Source organism: Sinocyclocheilus grahami, unplaced genomic scaffold, assembly GCF_001515645.1.
Source record: "Sinocyclocheilus grahami isolate Dianchi unplaced genomic scaffold, SAMN03320097.WGS_v1.1 scaffold1210.1, whole genome shotgun sequence".
In the NCBI taxonomy this organism is placed as follows: Eukaryota; Metazoa; Chordata; class Actinopteri; order Cypriniformes; family Cyprinidae; genus Sinocyclocheilus; species Sinocyclocheilus grahami.
Window position 1 is genome coordinate 54,162 of NW_015506389.1, and position 7,207 is coordinate 61,368.

The 7,207-nt window shown below is 36.8% G+C and overlaps 1 protein-coding gene across 1 annotated transcript in view; it reads right to left on the reverse strand.

Annotated features, from left to right (window-relative positions):
- Positions 1–4,308: 4,308 nt before the first annotated feature.
- LOC107568054 (zinc finger protein 347-like) overlaps positions 4,309–7,207 on the reverse strand; it is a 41,413-nt gene continuing 38,514 nt past the window's right edge. Inside the window, exon 5 of the mRNA XM_016253902.1 lies at positions 4,309–4,537. The gene's annotated coding sequence lies outside the window, so the exon portion shown is untranslated. The remainder of the gene's footprint in view (positions 4,538–7,207) is intronic.

The window sequence follows — 7,207 nt, forward strand, 5'->3', positions numbered from 1 at the left end:
GACCATTTATTAATGAAGACAGTTTTGGGACAAGAAAGCAGAAGTATGTGATCATTTTCAAGCCTACATTTACAAGACAGGAAAGGAAGATGAAAAGGTTTAGTTCTAAAGTGCTTTGCAAACATTAACATCTAGACTGCAATTAAAGATGCATTTGTTTAATTTTCAGTTGTAAAGTTTGTATCATCCTAACCTTTCAACTTATAATTTTTGCTTTTCTTTATCTTTCTGTCTTATTATCTTTCCATTACTTGTTGATGTATCACTGCAATATTATATATATATATATATACACTATGTCTGAAATGTCTTTTAATGTATTCTGGTTTTACTTGTGGTTTTTACTCCATTACAAAGAAATTATGTTTATTGAATCTTTTTTTTTCTTCAGGTCATTATCTGACAGAACCACTCCTTTATAAGTCATGTTTCCACAGTTAATTCAGACTATAAAAGGACCGTGAACAGCTCATAAACACCATCATCTACTGATGAGCAGCATCTCCAGTCCTGTAAGTGGATCCACATTCTGATTCCAGGTAAGTTTATGTTGTATGAATTATTGTTTTCTGTCAGTGGATATTTATCAATTATTTAACAAGTACATCTGTATGATATTTGTTGACACTTGTTTGAGGAGCAGAAATATTGTCTAACATAATGCAAGTGTTTTGTTTTGTTTTCTTACTGAAGAATCTCCATTTTAAGGGTTGTGTTCTTCACTGATGATTTAACAGTTCATAAACACCATCACCTACTGATTTTCAGTCCTGTACGTGAATACACACAATTAATTCCAAGGTATTTTTCTATTTCATGCTCACTGTTATTGTGAACTGTGATTGTTTGTAGTCCTTTATGGGTAAATGTAAATTTATGAGAAACTACAGTGTGTTGAAATTTTTAGGTTTATCAAGCAGTAATGTAAACTTTTAAGGGAAAAAAAACTGTTGTCTGATACTCAACTTGTGCCTTGGTTTCTGTTAGCTGTGCACAGTAATCGGCTAGTTTTTATAAGTTGAATATTCTCTCAATAGAAGTCAATGTGAGATTTTCAAAGGTCACACTTTATTTCAATAGTCCACTTTAGACATTCTACTAACTATAAGTACATTTGCAAGTAGAATGTCAAGAATAAAATAAAGTGTTACCTTTTCAAATGGCTTAAAAATCTTAAAGTATATCAAAAAGACAAACTGAGCTACATTGTTAAAGGAAATCAACCTACAAATGTCTTATTCACATATGTAGGAAAAAATGCACTCATTCCATTAATGAATATAAAGTTGGTTTCTGATGTGTCACTTAAATAGTAGGAATTAAAACAAGTGCATAATATTTTGATATGTACTATGTTTCTTTACATAGTAAAACTAATGACTGATCTTTTATTATTTCAGTGCTGCCTGTCAAGATTTTGTGAGACATGACACAACGCAACAATAGCATCAGTGACCCTACAGCAACAACAGCAACAATGACACCTATTCCTGTACTTTGGTCATTTTACAAAAACAAATTTTCTTTTTATTCTAAACAGTCCGTGGCAGAATCATTATATATCTGGGCTATTTCAGTCATTGAGATTCCAATCATGCTCTTAACTCTATTTGCTTTGTGTGTTCTTATCAAATCCAATCGCATTTCTTCAGTTTATGTGATTAATTTGATTTTCTCAGATCTCATACAGATCATTTGCATATTATTATTCACAACCAAACTCGACTCAAAAGAATTGATTGGTGTATATTATTATTTGTTGATTGCAGGTCTGTATTTTATGGCATGTGTTGCTTTTGAACGATATCTTTTGGTTTCTCATCCTCACTGGTACAAATCTCACCATTCTCTAAAATTCTCCTGTTTTGTTTCTTTGATCATCTGGTTTGTGCCTCTGATCTTTGCAGACATAAAACCACCTTATCTGTATTTCCCGGACCTGCCCCAAACTATAGCATGTTTTATCCCCTACCCAATAATCATCCTCTGTTTTGTTGGTACTTATCGGGGTCTTTCACACTCCATATCACTTACGTCTCTTAATCGCAAATTAATATTGGGCAGTTTGTTTCTTGTGTTGTTGACTTACACATGTCTCATTCTCCCCTTTGTAATTATGGACCTTTTTAATTATTTTACCTCTATAGAACGAATGAACATGATATTTGAAAAGGCTGACCGCTTTCTGGAGTGTCTCTTGTATCTGAACCCACTTGCTGACTGTTTATTGTACTTGTTCATGAGGGCTGATGTTGGTGATATAATGAAGTCTGTTCCCTGCTGTTGTAAAACTGAAAGACGTCAGAATTCAACACGACTCACGACTAGTTCAAACAGTTAACATGCAACATGATGTGCAGTGAACTAACATGTGTTGAAGCACTTTGATGTAGTTGTGAAATGTTTGTTTGTACATTATTTTCTACTGAACTCTCTGTTCAGATCTCTGTGTTTTTTAATGGGTATTTTCCCCCTATATGCGGGTGTACATGTATAAAAACAGCATGTGGATAGTACAATAGGTAAATTATTAAAGATCTATTTTACTGAAAATGTTCTAACTGTAACTAACTAAATGTAACTAATTTTATAAAATATAATTTTTTTTGTCTTTATTTAGTGTGGTTAGTTATATTTAAAAAAAGACAGAATGTATAAATGAATGATAAGTTTGAATATTATTACTTTGTACAGTATGTGATAATCTCTTTTACTGTTCTGTGCAGTATTGTTTGAACTACTGTATTATCTGTCTCTGTCAGGTTTCTATGCCCTAGACAGGCAACACTTTGCAAAAAAAATTTATAAATTTTTTTTTTCGCTTTATTTCTCTTTCTGTTGTGTCATGCTAAATAGCTCTGCCAACAGAAAATTTGTATCAGTCTTAAATTCCACTCCACATAGCTGTATAGTAAACATCAAATATGCATTGCTTGCAGTTTTGTTGCAAAGTGCAGTAATTTGCCTTCAGTGATGAACAGAAAATGTAAAAAAAAACATGTTGAACAGGAATATCATGTTGCACAATAAATAAATATTTGTGAGGCTGTCATCATCTGAAGTCTTCACAAATCCACACTGGAACTAGTGTGATCCGTGGTTTCCTTTGGATAGGCATCCTAATGTAGAAACAAGAAATCAAAAAGAGAATTAGTGTACTATAGGGATGTAACGGTATGAAAATTTCTTATCACGATTATAGTGACCAAAATTATCAGTTATCAGTATTATCACGGTATTGTTAAAATGTGCTGGAAATGTTCAAAAAGTACTGACACACAAATTGTTTCTTTGATCATCTGGTTTGTGCCTCTGATCTTTGCAGACATAAAACCACCTTATCTGTATTTCCCGGACCTGCCCCAAACTATAGCATGTTTTATCCCCTACCCAATAATCATCCTCTGTTTTGTTGGTACTTATCGGGGTCTTTCACACTCCATATCACTTACGTCTCTTAATCGCAAATTAATATTGGGCAGTTTGTTTCTTGTGTTGTTGACTTACACATGTCTCATTCTCCCCTTTGTAATTATGGACCTTTTTAATTATTTTACCTCTATAGAACGAATGAACATGATATTTGAAAAGGCTGACCGCTTTCTGGAGTGTCTCTTGTATCTGAACCCACTTGCTGACTGTTTATTGTACTTGTTCATGAGGGCTGATGTTGGTGATATAATGAAGTCTGTTCCCTGCTGTTGTAAAACTGAAAGACGTCAGAATTCAACACGACTCACGACTAGTTCAAACAGTTAACATGCAACATGATGTGCAGTGAACTAACATGTGTTGAAGCACTTTGATGTAGTTGTGAAATGTTTGTTTGTACATTATTTTCTACTGAACTCTCTGTTCAGATCTCTGTGTTTTTTAATGGGTATTTTCCCCCTATATGCGGGTGTACATGTATAAAAACAGCATGTGGATAGTACAATAGGTAAATTATTAAAGATCTATTTTACTGAAAATGTTCTAACTGTAACTAACTAAATGTAACTAATTTTATAAAATATAATTTTTTTTGTCTTTATTTAGTGTGGTTAGTTATATTTAAAAAAAGACAGAATGTATAAATGAATGATAAGTTTGAATATTATTACTTTGTACAGTATGTGATAATCTCTTTTACTGTTCTGTGCAGTATTGTTTGAACTACTGTATTATCTGTCTCTGTCAGGTTTCTATGCCCTAGACAGGCAACACTTTGCAAAAAATATTTATAAAAATTTTTTTTCGCTTTATTTCTCTTTCTGTTGTGTCATGCTAAATAGCTCTGCCAACAGAAAATTTGTATCAGTCTTAAATTCCACTCCACATAGCTGTATAGTAAACATCAAATATGCATTGCTTGCAGTTTTGTTGCAAAGTGCAGTAATTTGCCTTCAGTGATGAACAGAAAATGTAAAAAAAAACATGTTGAACAGGAATATCATGTTGCACAATAAATAAATATTTGTGAGGCTGTCATCATCTGAAGTCTTCACAAATCCACACTGGAACTAGTGTGATCCGTGGTTTCCTTTGGATAGGCATCCTAATGTAGAAACAAGAAATCAAAAAGAGAATTAGTGTACTATAGGGATGTAACGGTATGAAAATTTCTTATCACGATTATAGTGACCAAAATTATCAGTTATCAGTATTATCACGGTATTGTTAAAATGTGCTGGAAATGTTCAAAAAGTACTGACACACAAATAATTTCACCAAGTTTTTCATTTAAAATCAACAAACAACAAATAAAATGAGTTTTTGTTTGCATAACTAAAACAATAACATTGCCAATGATGTCCGGATTTTAAATGACAACATGACTGACAAAAGTTTATCTAATAGCATGTTCAAATATCTAATGTAAATGTCAAATATTTAATGTAATAAAACTGTGTTTTATGCTTCAGGGCTCCAGACTCATTCTTCCCACTGGTCACTCTTTTGCGACTAACTTTCTCAGTTAGTCACACCAGCACATGATTTGGTGGCAATATTTTTATTTTTAGGGATTAATCAATGCATGCTGATGAACTTTTATCATAGTTTATAGTTATATGAAAACGAAAGTGGTTAACCCCTTATTTTTCATCAGTATTATTTGTGATTTGAATTTTGTGAACGGGAGTTTCTCTTTAGCTTTGTTATAAGCCTGGCTTCGGATGCTTTCACTTTCGAATTCGCGATCTTGGTGTCACGTTTTACAAGAAAAGATAATTGTCTCATTTGCTTACACACTGTACATCTATATATATATATATATATATATCACTTTTTAAGACTAAAACAAAAGGTTGATTCATTGTTATTCTTAATTAAAAAGCATAACAACAATAAAACAGTAAGATACAATGACAAACTAGCTTACAAAACATTTATTAACAAAAACAAATAATACGAGGCATGCATGGCATACACCACATGCTGTATTCTATACCGACTAATAAATTACAGAACGTTTAGCAAACACTGAGGAATCAAATAAATAAAAAAGAGAGCCTCCATAGCATAACGTGAGATAAACAGCAAAGATGACAAGCTTTTCAAAATGAAAACAAAAAGAAAAGTAAAACTAAACTTGTTTGACTAAACATGAACAGTAGCTTGTTTTGGAAAAAGAACATTTAGAAAAAGAAAAACACTCAAAACATTTTTTTCGTCATACGAGAAGCTTGGGAGGACGGACCTTCGGACAGTAAAAGTGAAATTCAGTATGTACTGGACCTGAGAACAAAACTCCACACTTTGGGGCAGCTCTCTATGGAGAATTTGTTGCAGGCTCAGGGCAGACAAATCCGGTTGTACAACAGGGGAACCAGATTACGCGAATTTGCACCGGGAGAGAAAGTACTCGTATTACTCCCAACTTCTAGTTCCAAATTACTCCCCAAGTGGCAAGGACCCTTTGAGGTCACACGGTGAGTTGGAGATCTCAATTATGAGGTAGTGCGCTCAGACAGGAGCGGAGCACATCAGATTTACCATATCAATCTCCTTAAAAAATGGAGCGAGGCGGAGTCAGTGATATTGGCGATGGCAGTGAGCGGAGAGGAAGATCTCGGGCCAGAAGTGAACACCAAAAGCCAATCTCTTGCTCTGGCACCAGGAGGAGATCACCTCTCGCCCTCCCAACTCACTGACGTGGCCAAGGTGCAAGCAGAGTTTGCAGATGTGTTCTCGCCCCTGCCTGGTCGCACAGACCTCATCCAGCACCACATTGAGATGGAGCCGGGCATGGTGGTGCGCAGCCGGCCATATCGGCTGCCTGAACACCAAAAAGAGTAGATCAGACTGAATTAGAGGCCATGCTAGATATGGGAGTAATAGAGGAATCCAACAGTGATTGGACGAGCCCGATAGTTTTAGTGCCTAAAACGGACGGCTCGGTCCGGTTCTGTGTGGATTATCGCAAGGTGAATGCTGGGTCAAAATTCGACGCCTATCAAATGCCGCGGGTTGACAAATTGCTTGATCGGCTGGGTGCTGCTCGATTTTACTCGACACTGGATTCAACGAAGGGATATTGGCAGATCCCCTTATCACCAATATCCAAAGAAAAGACGGCTTTCACCACGCCATTTGGATTACACCAATTCGTAACGCTTCCATTCGGGTTGTTCGGGGTGCCGGCCACCTTTCAGTGGCTCATGGATCGGATCCTCCGGCCGCATGCTGCGTATGCCGATTTGGATGACATTATCATCTATAGCAACGACTGGCAGCGGCATATGCAGCATCTGCGGGCGGTCCTGAGATCACTGAGAGAGGCTGGGCTAACGGCCAACCCAAAAAAGTGTGCGGTTGGGCGTGTGGAGGTACGGTATCTGGGCTTCCACTTGGGTCACGGGCAGGTGCGTCCCCAAATTGATAAGGCGGCAGCAGTTGCGACGAGACCCAAGACGAAAAAGGAGGCCGCAGGGCTCCCTGGCCTGAGTCGGGCGGTGGGGGTATGTGGCGAGGGGGGCGTGGTTCAGCGAGGTCTGCACCGGGAGAGAGAGGCAGGAGACGAGCGGTGCGCAAGTAGGTCAAGCGCAAATGATAATCACCTGTGTCTCGTTTCAGTAATTGGTGTGGAGAGACCGGATAAAAGGGGCCACCTGGAGCATGGAAGGCAGAGAGAGACTGACTGGGAACGCGAGCCACCCAGGAAGCCGGGCTACTGGAGCACAAAGCATATATAGAGCTATATTCTGAGTTATTGACGGAGAGTTTG